This window comes from Pleurodeles waltl, chromosome 6 (genome assembly GCF_031143425.1).
Source record: "Pleurodeles waltl isolate 20211129_DDA chromosome 6, aPleWal1.hap1.20221129, whole genome shotgun sequence".
Taxonomy (NCBI): Eukaryota; Metazoa; Chordata; class Amphibia; order Caudata; family Salamandridae; genus Pleurodeles; species Pleurodeles waltl.
In genome coordinates, this window is record NC_090445.1 from 712,131,859 (window position 1) to 712,149,733 (window position 17,875).

Below are 17,875 nucleotides of genomic sequence, written 5' to 3' on the forward strand. Positions count from 1 at the left end.
TGTTATAAAAAATGGTCATAAACTATTTTATAAGGGCGAAGCACTACCTCTGATATGCTTATGACGTCACTGCAACGGTGTACCACAACGGAATGATCCCCCAATATCAGCTGAGTAAGGCAAATTAATTGGCATCACTTGTACCTACTATACACCGTCAATTACTGGCATGCCACCTTAATTCTGGCACTTAAAAGAAAAGAAGTGAAGGCATGGTGTCTTAACATGGGAAAAAGCAACTGTCGCTTCCTTTTTTCCTTCCTTACCTTGAAGACACGCCACGCCTTTGCCATTTTTTACAACAGTAAATGTAAATCTATTTTTCATCCCGACCTTTTTTAGTTAATACGACTGAGTTATAATAGGCAAACAACATTTAAACAAAGGAAACTTTTGTATGGACAAAGGGTCATTTAACATTTAAATGAGAACATAAAATACTTGTATAATGAACTACAGAAATATATGTATGCTGGGCAAATCTGCCCAGGTATACTTAACAGATTTGTTTATACAGATCCACAATACACGAATGTTGAAATAAGACAGATATTCTGTTGGCAAAAACAAACAAGCATTGGCCAGTTTCGCATTTAAGTAGAAGCACATGGGGTCTGCACAAGCTACCGTCATGCATAAACAGAAATCTAGGAAAACAATAAGGTTGTCTAGGCGTACCATGGTCAAAAAAATAAGGGCACATTATTTTGACAGTACCGTATTAAGTTCACTGGGGAGAATGTCTTCCTGGGCCAGCAAAGACCTTAGTTTCTTCTAAAACTCTCTTACCACAGGGATTTCAAAAAACAGGTTTGCGAAGGATTTGCTCTGCAAGGGGGTAATGGCTGTAATGTCTACCTTTAAGGAAGAAAACAATAGCCCAGCGTGCGCCACATATAGAAAATACGGAAGAAATACGGAAGTATCACTTTTCTTAGAGTCGAGATTATTTTGGAAGCACCAGATGCAAAACTTCTTTCATTTCAAAGCATAGGACATTCTGGTGGACCGGTAGCTTCCTTTAAAATGCCTTTGTATTGTGGTGGAAGATTTACGGAATCTAGGGCCAGATGTACCAAAGGATTTTACCCATTCTGTGTCTATGGGAAAAAGCTTTCGTACATATGGCCCCTAGTCACAAAGAATATATCTGTAACTAATTACTACTACACCTAGGTGGAACTCTACAATTTTTGGTAGTCATCATTTCCAAGTGCAGATTTACACCTAAGTGAAGGGTTACATGCTTCCACCCCCTCAAAGTTGAGGGTGGAGCCTCATAATATAGGAGTTTAAGGGCCACATGTACAAAGTATTTTTCTAATCGCAAATGGGCTGATTGATGTGCAAAGCCCAAACTGTGAGTCTGTAACTTGCTACTGAATCTTAAGTTGGCTGTTGTGATTCAGTATTAGGGAAGGGTGAGGTGAGGGTTTCCCTTCCTAATACCAAATCTGAAAGGTATGTACAGATGTTTAGCAACCAAAATGCAGTTGCAAAACATTTGCAGTTTACCACCAATAGAAAGTTGGTGACAACCCATTCGCATATGGGAAAGGGTGCTTAAGGGACCCCTTCCACTTTAAGAAGTGTTGGGAAAATATCTTTTAAGAGCGGGAACGCATCTCTACCTACTCTTAAGAAATGAAACTTGAAAGTTTAATTTTTTCTTTTTAAATGCATCCTGTTTCCTTTAAGTAAAACGTGCTGCATTAAGAAAAAAAAGATTGCTTTATTTAAAAAGCAATCACAGGCATGGTGGTCTGCTGAGCCCAGCAGGCCACCATTGCTGTGATGGCTGCGATTCAAGTGGGTTGCAAATAGTGCCCTACCTCATTAATATTAATGAGGTAGGTCTATTTGCGGCCCACAACGAAGTGAAAATAAAACTCTAAAGAGTTTCATACATTTGAATTAGCAATTTCCTAAATTACTAGTAACTTTGCACATGTAGAGGGAGATCTCTGCCACCTTGGCATAGACCTTCCTGTGCAGAGACCTCCTTATGGGAAAGTATAGGGAAAATTATTGCAGTTTATTATTCTTTAAAAATATTTTAATGTTGTTGGGATGGAAAAGTCATCCACATGGAAATGGACACACACCCCTGACCATAGTGCCCGAAATGTACTGGTGACTGGATCCCTAATGCTGATTTTCGTTGTCAAAGGCAAACAAGGATCATGACTGTGTGCCATGACATAGGCCTGTCTCACAGATTGCAGTCTTGCTAGTTGGGGAGGGGCACCCAAAGCGCTACGCTAATAGCGATGAAAGGCTACAGCTTTTAGCAGGAGTTAAACAGCACAAGCACAGTAGTGGCAGGACACTATGTAGTGACCAGTTGGAGTGAACAGGTCCTTTTTACCTGTGCCACCGGAGTGATTCCTACAAGCTTCCTCATTTTAAGTTCCACAGCTCTGTGCTTAACTCAGCCTTGGTCTAAATTGATTTGGTCTATAGTACTGCACAGTGCATGTGTGATGTACGTGTGCTAGATGTACGTGTTCCTGGCAATGGTACAATGAGTTAATGCAGTACTGTGCAGTGCATGTATGTTTTATGAATGTCCTGGGTGTGTGTGTCTGTGAGTGGTATAGTATATGAATGGTGAAGTGCTGCGCAGTGCATGGATGTTGTGTACATGTGCTGGATGTATGTGTGCTGTGAGTGGTGCAATATACGAATAATGCAGTACTGTGCAGTGTGTGCATGTTATATGCATGTGCTGAGTGTATCTGTGCCTGTGAATGGTACAATACATGAAGAAAGTAGTGCTGTGCAGTGTGTGTATGTTATGTGCCTGTGCCTGCAGGTGGTACAATACATCCCACCGCAGACACGTTTGAGTACTGCTGCATTCCTGTAAGCTGAGTGGGACACATGGGAGATAGAGGGAGCCAGCTTCCCCTGTACACTTCAGAAGGTGTACTTTGATCCAGAGAGAGATCACAAGGAAGGGGCCTGGGCACATCTCAGGAGGAAGAGAGGGTAGAGGAGTGGGCACTTCAAAAGGAAGCAGACCCTCAGCATAAACGTCAAAGACTGAGACTCTAAATCACATTTGGTGCCGGGCCACCAGGACCAAGCAAGAAGTGTGACCTTGTAGCGAACTTCGCCGACAGAGAGAGGCCTGAGGACCAGCGTCAGGACCTTTGCAATACTCCCTGTCGTAGTTTGCTTTGTAAGTGGCGTAGCAGAGCGTATGTAACAGAATAGATCCGACAACTGTTTATAATAAGAGTAATATAATTGAGTTTATTTTGTTTGTATTTGTCCATATAAGTCTTAGTTCCCGTATTTTTTCTCTTTACTGTTCTTCTTTTATATCTCTCTGTTTTCTTTCTGTGTTTTCTGTTACTTCAGTTCTTGTGGATTGTTTCTGGGACTGTCATTTCATAATTCCTTCTCTTTTCTCCTTTTAGGTATCTTCCCAGAGTCCCGCCGATAGATGCTACCGCAAAAGGATGGATCCAAGACAAACAGGGAACAGATGGAAAAAGGGGTAAGTGAACTTTGTATTCTTTAGTATGTGCTGAAGCTTTAGAAGGGGGAGGGGAAAAGAAGAACAGAGGAAGGTGAAGAGGTAAGTAGAAAAGGTAAGACCTCTACAGAAAAAGTGACTCCCTTTTAGGAAAATGTGCTGGGTAGTGTGCAATTCTTGTTGTGTTTCTCCTTTATTACTTTTAAGGTACCACAAGCTCGTGCCGGTGATATATGTGCAGCCCGGTAACCAAAGTGCCCAGTGTTGTAGAAGAAGTTCTTTTATATTTTTATAAATCAAGATTCCTTCTCTTTCTCCCTCTCCCTGTCTTCCCCTCCTCCCAACTTCCACAAATAAGTACTAGGATTTTGTATGCAGGCACGTACCTGCATGAGTCACGTCCCTCTGGGGACGTGGCGGGTTACTTCACTACCTGCCACGGTTTAGCTCCCTTCTGTTCTGATGGCCGCCTCCCTTTTGCTTTTTCCTCCAAGCGTGCCTCTGCTCTCCGCGTCTTTCTTCTCCGTCCCTTCTTCTCCCATCGCTCCTCCTGATGTTGTCTTGTTTTCCCTCTCCGCTGCTCTCATCGCTCCTCCCGATGGTATCTTGTTTTCCCTCTCCGACTCTCTCGCATTCTCTCCGTTGTCCCTGTCATGAGGAACCTCCCGTGTCGCTTTCAAAACCCGGATATCCGAGTTCGTACGCGCGCTCCACTTCCTTTCACTGTTGGAAGTGCCCCCGGGGTACGCCGTTGTCGGCCCCACTCCTGTGCCGGCATCCAAAATCGGAGTAACTCTGTTATACTCCCCCTCCCTCACTTGCTGGGGAAAAGACCAAAAGAATTTACCCAGCTTGGAGGGGCCACAAAAAACCTCAGGTCACTGTGGTTGTATGACTGCATGAGGAACTTGAAGACCACCAAGCGCAGCCCACCAGGACCGGATGCAGAGAACTAAGTGGAGACAGTTGCTGCAGCTCAAGCACCTGAGGCGGGGGCCAAATCATGGATTTTGATCGTTTCGATTATGCAGGTGTGGGTAAAACTAATTTCAATCTGCAACTAGAAGTCTCTATCAGATTGTCCCGGCAGTAATGTTTTGTGAACATGTGCAGTGATGCCCATGCGCTGCCTGACAGATGTCCAGGAGAGGAACGCCGCACGCTAACACAGTTGTCGCAGTCTTGCATCTGATACAGTGAGCCTGCAAGCCCTCTGGGAGCTGTTTTTTGGGCCATTGCAAAGCATATCTTAATGCACTGGATAATCCCTTGTGATATGGTTCTCCTCTGTACAGCCCTCCCTTTTTTTTTTTTACTCCCACACAGCGCACGAAGAATTGATCTTCCACCTGGAACTCTCTTGTGCAGCCAAGGTAGAACAACAAAGATTTTTTTGTGTCCAGGAGTCTCACCACTTCTTTGGAGAGATGAGGTGGTGCACAGAAAGTAGGCAGAGTGACGTTCTGGTCCACATAGAATGGAGTCACAACTTTTGGAAGAAAGGAGGCATGACCAGGCCCCAAATAGGACATCTGTAAGGGTTTCATTGAACAGGAGTAAAGGCTCTGAGAGGGGGACTCCCAGCTGAAGCACTTCTGTCAAGACTGCCACTGAGGGAAAGTTAAGGTCAAGGACTTCAGTTGTCAAGCACACTACCATAGCAAAGATGCTCCCTCCTCCATAGCCACATTAGGAGGAGAAACCAATCCAGTGTCAGGTAAGGTGTCCAAACCACTGGCCTCACCCAGTTGCTCATGCCAGTTGCCCTCCTCAACTGGATCTTCTTTATAAGGATCCCTTGACCCCTCCCAAATGTCTCCCTCACCTGGCCTATCCATCAAATAAGGCACTGGCTCTGCTTTGAGAAGGATGTGCTCGGTTGGCAATGGACACGGTGTTGGATGACCATGGTGGTAGGCAATATCAGTGATAGGGAATTCCTTCTCCAATGCCCCCCTCAGCCGCCCTACCTTAATGCCTCCCCTTCACACACACATACACACACACATTCCCACACACATCCACACATGCATACTTCCACTCACACATACACGCACACACTTTCAAACATGCACGCATACACGCATTCACAAAACATAACATACACGCACTCACACCTTCATGCATGCACACTCGCATCCAACACGCAACACACTCGCATACACGCACATACATACACACACCCCTACACACACAACACCCCCACCCCCTCCCCTGTCAGAGCACCCACTTACCTGTGTGCAGGGGGTCCTTCAGCAGGAGATGAGATGGGGCACTGCTGCCAGCATCAGCGTCCTCCAGCAGAACACCGCCAGGCCGTATTATTGGCCACCTTACCACCATCCACCGGCATGGCCAGAGCTGGATTTCCGCCATCCTTCTGGCGGAAATCCATCTGTGGTCATAATATGGCGGATGGCTGGTAGCCGCGGCAACGGTCTTTTGGCGGCTGTCGCCGAGGTGATAGGTGGTTTTTACTGCCAATGTTGTAATGAGGGCCAAACTGCTTCTCCGAGCAAACAGCACCTTGGAAACTCCAACGGGCAGAAGTGCTGACATTGCTCATTCTCTGTGGTGGCTAATAGATTTAACCAAGATTCTCTACAGTCATGGAGAGACCTGGCATCACCTCCGGACGGTGACACCATTTGTGATACACAAGGTATTGATGACTGAGTTTGTCTGTCCAGACGTTCAGGGAGTCCACCAGGAAAATGCCCTGATGTTACAGCCGTGCTCAGAGATGCAGAGCCTCTTGGGAAATGGTCCACAACCCCACCCTTTTTGTTGTAGTACCACATGGCGGTAGTGTTGTCTGTGAACACCCGAACCAGTCTTCCTTTGATGGATGGGGGGAAGGCTTTCAATGGCAAGTAAATTGCTCTCAAGTCCAACAGTAGATGGGGAGCTGAGACTCCGCGGGAGATCAGAGCCCTCTGATATTCACCTCTACCAGATGGCAGCCCCAACCCACGAGTGATGAATCTGTCACCACTGTGGGCTCTGGGTGGGGAATTGAGAGAGATGTCTGCCACTGACCCAATCGGTTTATCAGCCACCACTACAGATCTTTAGCAGTGCACTCTAACGTCTGGACCAGGTAGGAGAGATTCACCTGGTACTACGCCCACTGAGACTTCAGATCCCACTGTACAGCCTGCATACGCCATCGAGCGTTCTTCACCAGCAGTATGCAGGAGGCCATTTGACCTAGCAGTTCCAGACTCAATCTCTCTGAAATCCAGGATTGAGGCTGAAACATGGGGCTCATTGTCCAAATATCCTGAACCTGCCGCTCTGAAGGATTGGTATGGAACTGCACTGTGTCCAGAATGGCTCAAGTGGAAGGGAGCAAGTGGGAGGGACTCAGGTGTAACTTCAGCACGTTTATAGTGAACCCCAGTGAATGCAGAATGTCTGGTGTAATCTAAAGGTAGATGATAACAGCCTGGGGCGAGCTTGCCTTCAACAGTCAGTTGTCGAGGTAAGAAAAGACTGGAACCCCTGACCAGCGCAGATGGGCAGCAAACATCACCATAACTTTTGTGAACATCCGAGGGTCATTGGTAAAGCAGAAGAGGAGGACAGTGAGCTTAAGTGCTTGTGGCCAACTCTGACCCGCAGGTAACATCCGTGGTCCAGCAGGATGGAGATGTGGAAATATGCGTTCCGCAAGTCCAACACTACCATTGATCTCCGAGATCTAAGGCAGACAGGACCTGAGCTAACATGAGCATTTATAATTTCTCCTTTTTCAGAAAGTAGTTGACGGGGCACATATCTAGTATAGGACACAGGCCTTCATCCTTCTTTGGCACCTTCTCAATGGCTCCTTTGGCCGCATCAGGGGGAGATGGTCCTCCGTCAGCCAAATTGAGGAAGGTGGGAGGGGTGTCGGTATTTCTGTATAATGTGGGGCATAACTCCGCTGAATAATTTAGAGCACCCACTTGTCCGAAGGTGTGGCTTGCCATTGAGGCAGGTGGTGCCTGCCTCCGACGGGGTGCCTATGTAGTTGTGAGGGCATACTATAGGAGTTTGAAGGCTGTATCTGCCAGGGGTTGGTGGATTGGGCAGATCCCTGAAATGAATAAAAGGAAAATGCGGCTGCGGTAGGGCCATGGTGAGTCCCAGCAACAGGGTGTTAGCCGAATTGGCCTTGCTGGCTAAGGGGCATGTGCTGTTGAAAGGCATGTCCATAAGGGGTGCATGGACATCCCCTGTGAAGCTAGTAAATCTCAAGCAAGTGTGGCAATGGAACACCCAGCACGTCTGAATCGTGTGAACTTTGCTACACCCCTGCCACTGGCATAGCTTGCTTCAGGATGGCTCAGCCTCCTCTGAGGCCATGGGCAGCACTTGTGCAACTGAGTTCTGCACTATGTGGCTATACCAGCCTAAGGGGTCAGGAGATGCTCACTGACTGCAGTGCAAGGCTGGTGGAAGAAAAGTCATCTTATCAAAGTATTTAGCCTTTTGGATTCCCTATCTGGTAAAGTGGTAGGGAACACATCAGGATGAACTTTGGATGTGGAGGCCTGCACCACCAGGCTCTCAGGGATAAATCGCTGTGTGAGGAAAGTAGGATCCCCAGAAGCTGGGTGGTGGCAACAGGTGATCGTCCTGTGCACAGGTGTTCCTGTGCAGGGCTTGGCTCAAACCCCGTGCAGGACACTGGTCAGGGATTAATTGAAGAAGAGAAGGGTTCAATGTGGGATACCCCAGATTAAAGAACCTCTATCAAGACATTAGTCTTGACCTCCACCGAGGGCAGCATAAGGTCTAGGACCTCAGCCGCTCTCCGCACCACCACAGCAAATAAGGCCCCTTCTTCCACAGCCACACAAGGAAGAGTGATCAGGACAGTGTGTGGTGAAGTAGCCAAGTCTCTGGCATCAGCCAGGTTCACACCAAATATCTTCAGCCAATTAAAGGAGTTCAGGTTAACCAAAGGGATCCTCATATCTGCCCAAATCATATTCCTCATAGGGCCCGTCAGGAAAGTAGCCACTGTCTCCGATTCAGAAGTTGGAGTTCCCGTCGGCACTGGGGTTGAGGTCTGATGATGACAATCCATCTCTCTAGCAGAGTCAGGAATTATGATGGGTTTGGCGTCACCGAAGGTCGGTAGTGGAGTCAGGAACAGAGCCAAACCCCAGCAAAGGATGTGGATTTGTGAGCTGGTCCGGATCCATGAGCTGATTCAGATGACTCAACTGATGCCAAGGGCGAATCTGAATAAGAGGTGCATAGCTCCATAACACTCTAAGTGTGGTGAGGTTCGCTCCAGCTCCAGGGAAGTCAGGGAGGAGCAGAGTGACCCAGGCATAGGTTCTGCGGGGGAGGAGTGGGAGCTGTGCCAAAGTTGGTGGCTTCATTCTCATGCCTCGTCTGAAGACTTGGACTGGAGCAGCAAAGTTGAAGTATAATTTGATTTTTTGGACTTCTTTTTGTGGGGCTTATCTGATGATGATTTGGACCTAGACAATGACCAGCAGGGTTGACTCAGAGAGAAGGCACTAAACATTGGGAGGGGTGGAGTTGTGCGACCAGCAGCTTCATGGCATGCTCCCGGACAGCTTTGGGGTTCATAATAGGATAGTAGCAGCATTTCCTGGAGTCTTGATCTGGTTTCAGACACCACAAACAAACCATGTGGGTCTGTGTCACCATTTGCCTGAGACAGGCTCCACAGGGTTGAAAACCCATAGGTATCATAGAGGATATACTTTTGCACACTGGGAGCTGAAAGCTCAAAAAAGGTCAACAAAAAGGTAGTCAAAAAATGACTGGGGTAGCTCCTCCAGTTCCACGATGATGGTAATGAAAGAAATTAACTGATGTCAGTGCACTGGGGTGGCACCTATATGACACTGCGGACATCACATCCGGCGCGTATGATGCCTACAATGCCAATATGGAGCCGATCAGCACCACCTACCGGCACACACAGGTACTGTTCATGATATTTCAGATCGAGTCTGACGCCTGGGGAATCTTCTAAGGTAAGGAATCTGCGGCTAGAAGCTTTATCAGATGTAACAGTGTTATTCGAAGTCATGCATACAGAACAAGGATGATATATGATGCCTTGGAACCCAGGAGTGAAAAGCTGTGATGGGTCATCAGATGCCATGCTTGTAGAAGATTGCAACAGGTGGATGCACAAAGACTCTACTCTGAACAGTGGCAGGTGCTTATCAGGAGCTTCAAGACACAACTGGTAATTATTTAGCTGAACAATGTTCATGCAAACGCAACTTTCATGTTTTCCTGAACACTGCCTGCGTGCAGGTCACCTCTCTCAACCTTGTTCTCAAGCTTCTGAAGAAAGGAGAATGAGTAGGGGGCTGAGCGGCGATCCATCTAGGGAGAGTTGTATAAAAACACAGCACTCTGTAGGTTGAAGTCTGGATTGCGCATCTGGGGGGGATGGTTCTACTATGATTCCCTCACACAGGCACAATCCATTTTATTTAGCAGACATACTGCATATGCCTCAAGGAAGCACAGTATATCTGCTAAAATGTGGATGTTAGGGTGCATATCAGTGAAACCCTGAGGCTAAATAGCCACAAAGAGCAGTAGGGGCAGCATCCCCAGCACTGTCCCCCATTCTTATAGGGCATGCTTCCGTTGCTGCAAAGAAGCTGAAATAATGATTGAGGTGGTCTTACCCTTTTCAAACCTGGCCTTGCTGCTCTGTCTGGCTCCTCTTTGGAATCATGGCTTGCTGGTTCTAATGTCCAGCGTGCGATTCCTGCTCTGCTGCTGCCATGGTGCCTCAGAGTTGCCAGCAAAGGAAGTTAGGTAAGTAAAAATAATAAAAAACTGCTGTTATTCTATACAAGTTTATGTGTTTTGATAAAGTCTGAGAGAATGAGTGAGTAAGAGTGTGTTTGAGAGTGTATCAAAAAGTGAAAGTGAGAGGAAGGGAATGAGTGAAGGGTTGTGAGTGAGGTAGAAGAAGTGAGTGATTGGAGATTTGAGATGGAGTTGAAGTGAGTCAGGAAGTGTAATCATCAATGAAGCAGCAGGTGCAGTTGCACCTGGACCTGAGCCAGTAAGTGTGAAAGGGTGACTGTGTGTAAGTGTAATTGTGTGAGTGACAATTAGTGAGTTTGAATATGTTTCTGTGTAACAGTGAGTTCAAGTGAGTATGTGTGAGAATGAGTACGTAGAGAGTGTGAGTTTTAGTGAGTGAGGTGGAAGAGAGTGACCATGAGAGGGAGTGAGCATGTTAGTGAGCAAGAGTGCTTTTTGCATGTTTTATGACTGAGAGTCTGCCGCTGGTCATGGCATACTTTCTGGACTTAAGGCAGTATCCAAAGGGAACATGCTGCCACTGGCATATTGGAGATAATTATTTGCATAAGAAAGTGAAATTCCTGGCATAGGGGTCCCTGTGAACAAATGCTGCTACTTGTATACTATAGGAGGTTTGCTGCATTGGGGCAAAATGTGGGTGCTGGGACACTGAAGATTATTTCAGTCAAAAGTGCTAGGCATCTGCATTGATAACACTGACTTGAGTCCTAAAGGGTGGACCTTCTATTGATAAATGGTGCTCTCTAACATAAATCTCAGAAACCGGTGATATTTCTGTGTCATTGGAATATGAAAATATATGTTTGTAAATTTGTTGTCACATCCAGCCACCTTCCTGAAGGTGGAGGATAGATTTGATGGAGAGCCAACATTCAAAGTTTTTCCTTTTTTATCTGTTTGTTCACCACCCTGAGATCGAGAAATATTACACTGATAATTTTATAAAGCATGTGAATGCCAAAGGTGTCTTGCCGCTGAAGCTACCACCGACTCATGTGAATGCAGCTGAACACAATGCCTGAAACTAAATCATAATTTATATCTCTGCCCCTGACAGGAGAACTGCCTGGTTTTGAGCTGTTTCTATAACACAGAAAGTTAGATTGGCCTTTCGGCTGTTCCAGCAGATTATTCCAAAGAAGGGCTGTCGCATGGATAAATCTCCTTCCACCCCAACTGGATCTCCTAATTTTACAAGTGCTGATTATTCTGGAATTAGTAGATTTTATTAATCTGCTGGGTGTGTACCAAGTAAGATTTTTCTTTAAATAGTCAGTGGCTACTCCATTCAATTATTTATGAGCAAAACAAAGTGCCTTAAATCTAACCCTTTCCTCATGGGCAGCCAATGGAGCCCTTTTAAAGTACCTGATACTGACTGAAATGTAGGGATCTTTTTTAAGAGTCTCGCTGCTGCGTTCTGGAGGCATTGCAGTTTGTTCAGAAAGCGTTGGTGAACCCCCACTACAGGGCATTACAATAATCCAGTCTAGATAGGACCAAAGCTGTACCACTGTTTTTTGCAACTCGAATGAGATATAAACCAAGTTCTTCCTAATTCTACGCAATAGATAAAAACAGGAAGAATTAGTTTATTTATCTGCGCATTAAAGGACAGACTGGTATCAAACATACTTCCTAGATTTTCGGCAGTGGATACTGGTGTGGTGTGATACTTAGGTGAGGAGAGGGCCCAAGGATTGAGGCCACTAAGACTTTTTCCAAGAGGGAGAGTTCTTACCAAAGAAAAGGACCTCAGTTTTTGTTGAATTGAGCATCAGGCTGTTTGGACTCATCCATTGAACAATTGTCCCCATACATTTGTTAAATCCCAGTGCTGCCTCTTCCATATCCTTCGCAATGGAGAGTTCTCCCCAAAGAAAAGGACCTCAATTTTTGTTGAATTGAGCATCAGGCTGTTTAGACTCATCCAATGAACAATTGTCCCCATAAATTTGTTAAATCCCAGTGCTGCCTCTTCCATATCCTTCGCAATGGATACAATGAGCTGTGTGTCATCAGCATATTCTATGGGGGTGAAGCCAAAGGATCAAATTTATTTTGTCAGTAGTGCCACATAAATGTTAAAAAGAGTGGGCCTCAATGATGAGCCCTGCGAGACTCCACAAGGCAGAGTGAAGGATTTTGACACCAAGTACCCCACGGCCACTGGATGTTCTCTCTGTGAAAGGAAAGCACAGAACAACTTTAGGGCTGAGCCTCCAATTCCCATTTCTGCCAGACGAGCTAACACAATCTCATGATTAACGGTGTTGAAAGCTGCTGACATATCAAATAGGATCATGGCAGCCTTCCCCCGCTGTCCATTATGCTTCTCACTTGGTCGGTAGCCACCACCAAGGCAGGTTCCGTGCTATGATTGGGGCTGAAGTATTTATTTGCGTCCAAGTATTTAGACCGAGCGATATTCATATGTTTTTCCAAAACCTTCGCTGAAAGGGGAAGATGTGAAATAGGGCGATAGTTCTTCAACTCTTTGGGATCAAGAGTTGACTTTTTCAGTAAAGAGATAATGGATGCTCTCCTCCATTCAAGTGGAAAAAATCCAGACTCCAGAAAGGAAATGAATAACTGAGCGAGAGGAAGTGCGACTACTTCCTTAATCTCATGCATTATATTTCGGGGACATGAATCTGAAGGGGCTCCTAATTTTGTTTGGTCAACCAATTCGGCCACTCTATCTCTGGTCAGCAATGCAAGATTAATTAAAGAGTTGGACTCAAACACACTATTTAAATCAGGGGAAGAACCATCCCTACTATTATTGCCCTTCAATTCGAAAAAGATTTCCTCAACTTTACGCAGGTTGGTCACAGAACTGACATGAGGCTGAGGTAATATTTGTCGGTATGCTGGATAGGAGCTCAGCTGGTTTAAAAAGTTCTTTAGTGGAGTTCCTGGCAGCATAATTGTATCAGAAAAGAATGTAGGACCATATATAAAAAGCATTTTTATAGTTGCAAACGGGGCAATTTATAAAATCGGCCCATTTGCAACTATTAAAATGCTTTTTGGGATGTACAAAGCCCAAATTAAGATTCAGTAACTTGTTACCCAATTGTAATTTGGGTTTTGTGATTCGGTATTAGGAAGGGGCGTGTTCAGGCCGTCCCTTCCTAATACCGAACCTGAATGGTATGTATGATTGTTTTGCGACTGTCAATATGGTCGCAAAACAATCGCAGTTAACACCAATTTAAAACTGGTGCTAACCCATCTGCAAACCGGAAAGGGTCCCCAATGAACACCTTCCCCTTTGAGAATGGTAGCGAAAATATTTTTTCAGAGCAGACAGAGGTCCCACGGACCACTGCCTGCTCTGAAAAGGTTAAAAGAAAACTTTCTATTTTTCATTTTGAAATGCATCCCGTTTTCCTTTAAGGAAAACGAACAGCATTTAAAAAAAACTGCTTTATTTAAAAAGCAGTGACAGACATGGTAGCCTGCTGTCCACAGCAGGCCACAATTCCTGTGAGTGTGGCCATTCCCTTTGGGGTCGCAAATTGTAACCTACCTCATGAATATTAATGAGGTAGGTCTTTGCAACCCCACTGGGAATCGCTAACAGTGTGCTTAACACTGTTGTACCTTTTGCTTTGCGTCTCGCATTTTGCGATTCCAAAACGGATCGCAAATTGCGAGTTGCAATCAAAAAATTTGGACATATGGCCCTTATTTTTTCAAAAACAATCACTTTTTTTAGCTTTCAATTATCCTTTTATATTTCAATTACCTCCCCCTTTTTACTTTCTCCTCCACAGTTTTTCTTGTCTTCTAAATTTACCTTTTAGCTCCTTGGGCTCCAAAGAGAACCAAGGGGCAGAGGGTCATCCCCTATGATTCTTAACAACTTTTACAGAGGAATGCTAATGACCGCAGCTCCAAGCCATTCGGAAAAGGTCCCAGCCGTAGGTATGGTGTCTTTCATGAAAAGGAATATGAATGGTTGAGAATATTTACCAAATCTGAAATGCAGATTTTATTCCAAGCTTGCATTATTTTAAATTGAGTGAACTTGTTTAACTGATTGTTAGAATTTAACATCTCAAGACTAAAACTGACAATCTTATGATCTGACCATGAGACAGGAACGATATCATCAACCTTCAAGTCTGGCTTATTTGAGAAAATAAAATCCAATGCATGGCCTCCATTATGAGTGGAGGAATTCACCAACTGGGACAGTTTAAAGCAATTTAAAATATCCGAAAGTGACTCTGCCTCTTTGCTATTCAAATTTTCACAATGAAAGTTAAGATCACCTAACATAGTGAAATTGGCATACTGCATAAAGTATTCAAGTGTGTCCACCAAGTTGTCCCAAAAAGTTTTTTAGGACGAAGTGGTCTGTACAGCAATAATGTAATTTCTTGGGATTTATTTTTCTAGAACATTCGTACACTGAGATTTGCTGGGACTATATCAGAACTCAATTGGTTAAAAAGGGAAAATGGTAATCAGTGTCTTACAAAAACAATAAAGTGAAGTGGGTGAATGCAGGGAGACTAGAACTTTATTCCACTCACTGTCTTATACAACTGAGAATCTTCTATCCCCCAATTTCGCTGTGTGGGTTTTGGGAATATTTAACAAGAGCTGGTCAGTGGATTGGAGATACTGCGGAAAAAGTGGAGATGGAATTTGGCAGTCAAAAATCCAAAGCTTTGCCATGCCATGGAATATGAAAATATATGTTTGTAAATTTGTTGTCACATCCAGCCACCTTCCTGAAGGTGGAGGATAGATTTGATGGAGAGCCAACATTCAAAGTTTTTCCTTTTTTATCTGTTTGTTCACCACCCTGAGATCGAGAAATATTACACTGATAATTTTATAAAGCATGTGAATGCCAAAGGTGTCTTGCCGCTGAAGCTACCACCGACTCATGTGAATGCAGCTGAACACAATGCCTGAAACTAAATCATAATTTATATCTCTGCCCCTGACAGGAGAACTGCCTGGTTTTGAGCTGTTTCTATAACACAGAAAGTTAGATTGGCCTTTCGGCTGTTCCAGCAGATTATTCCAAAGAAGGGCTGTCGCATGGATAAATCTCCTTCCACCCCAACTGGATCTCCTAATTTTACAAGTGCTGATTATTCTGGAATTAGTAGATTTTATTAATCTGCTGGGTGTGTACCAAGTAAGATTTTTCTTTAAATAGTCAGTGGCTACTCCATTCAATTATTTATGAGCAAAACAAAGTGCCTTAAATCTAACCCTTTCCTCATGGGCAGCCAATGGAGCCCTTTTAAAGTACCTGATACTGACTGAAATGTAGGGATCTTTTTTAAGAGTCTCGCTGCTGCGTTCTGGAGGCATTGCAGTTTGTTCAGAAAGCGTTGGTGAACCCCCACTACAGGGCATTACAATAATCCAGTCTAGATAGGACCAAAGCTGTACCACTGTTTTTTGCAACTCGAATGAGATATAAACCAAGTTCTTCCTAATTCTACGCAATAGATAAAAACAGGAAGAATTAGTTTATTTATCTGCGCATTAAAGGACAGACTGGTATCAAACATACTTCCTAGATTTTCGGCAGTGGATACTGGTGTGGTGTGATACTTAGGTGAGGAGAGGGCCCAAGGATTGAGGCCACTAAGACTTTTTCCAAGAGGGAGAGTTCTTACCAAAGAAAAGGACCTCAGTTTTTGTTGAATTGAGCATCAGGCTGTTTGGACTCATCCATTGAACAATTGTCCCCATACATTTGTTAAATCCCAGTGCTGCCTCTTCCATATCCTTCGCAATGGAGAGTTCTCCCCAAAGAAAAGGACCTCAATTTTTGTTGAATTGAGCATCAGGCTGTTTAGACTCATCCAATGAACAATTGTCCCCATAAATTTGTTAAATCCCAGTGCTGCCTCTTCCATATCCTTCGCAATGGATACAATGAGCTGTGTGTCATCAGCATATTCTATGGGGGTGAAGCCAAAGGATCAAATTTATTTTGTCAGTAGTGCCACATAAATGTTAAAAAGAGTGGGCCTCAATGATGAGCCCTGCGAGACTCCACAAGGCAGAGTGAAGGATTTTGACACCAAGTACCCCACGGCCACTGGATGTTCTCTCTGTGAAAGGAAAGCACAGAACAACTTTAGGGCTGAGCCTCCAATTCCCATTTCTGCCAGACGAGCTAACACAATCTCATGATTAACGGTGTCGAAAGCTGCTGACATATCAAATAGGATCATGGCAGCCTTCCCCCGCTGTCCATTATGCTTCTCACTTGGTCGGTAGCCACCACCAAGGCAGGTTCCGTGCTATGATTGGGGCTGAAGTATTTATTTGCGTCCAAGTATTTAGACCGAGCGATATTCATATGTTTTTCCAAAACCTTCGCTGAAAGGGGAAGATGTGAAATAGGGCGATAGTTCTTCAACTCTTTGGGATCAAGAGTTGACTTTTTCAGTAAAGAGATAATGGATGCTCTCCTCCATTCAAGTGGAAAAAATCCAGACTCCAGAAAGGAAATGAATAACTGAGCGAGAGGAAGTGCGACTACTTCCTTAATCTCATGCATTATATTTCGGGGACATGAATCTGAAGGGGCTCCTAATTTTGTTTGGTCAACCAATTCGGCCACTCTATCTCTGGTCAGCAATGCAAGATTAATTAAAGAGTTGGACTCAAACACACTATTTAAATCAGGGGAAGAACCATCCCTACTATTATTGCCCTTCAATTCGAAAAAGATTTCCTCAACTTTACGCAGGTTGGTCACAGAACTGACATGAGGCTGAGGTAATATTTGTCGGTATGCTGGATAGGAGCTCAGCTGGTCTAAAAAGTTCTTTAGTGGAGTTCCTGGCAGCATAATTGTATCAGAAAAGAATGTAGGACCATATATAAAAAGCATTTTTATAGTTGCAAACGGGGCAATTTATAAAATCGGCCCATTTGCAACTATTAAAATGCTTTTTGGGATGTACAAAGCCCAAATTAAGATTCAGTAACTTGTTACCCAATTGTAATTTGGGTTTTGTGATTCGGTATTAGGAAGGGGCGTGTTCAGGCCGTCCCTTCCTAATACCGAACCTGAATGGTATGTATGATTGTTTTGCGACTGTCAATATGGTCGCAAAACAATCGCAGTTAACACCAATTTAAAACTGGTGCTAACCCATCTGCAAACCGGAAAGGGTCCCCAATGAACACCTTCCCCTTTGAGAATGGTAGCGAAAATATTTTTTCAGAGCAGACAGAGGTCCCACGGACCACTGCCTGCTCTGAAAAGGTTAAAATAAAACTTTCTATTTTTCATTTTGAAATGCATCCCGTTTTCCTTTAAGGAAAACGAACAGCATTTAAAAAAAACTGCTTTATTTAAAAAGCAGTGACAGACATGGTAGTCTGCTGTCCACAGCAGGCCACAATTCCTGTGAGTGTGGCCATTCCCTTTGGGGTCGCAAATTGTAACCTACCTCATGAATATTAATGAGGTAGGTCTTTGCAACCCCACTGGGAATCGCTAACAGTGTGCTTAACACTGTTGTACCTTTTGCTTTGCGTCTCGCATTTTGCGATTCCAAAACGGAT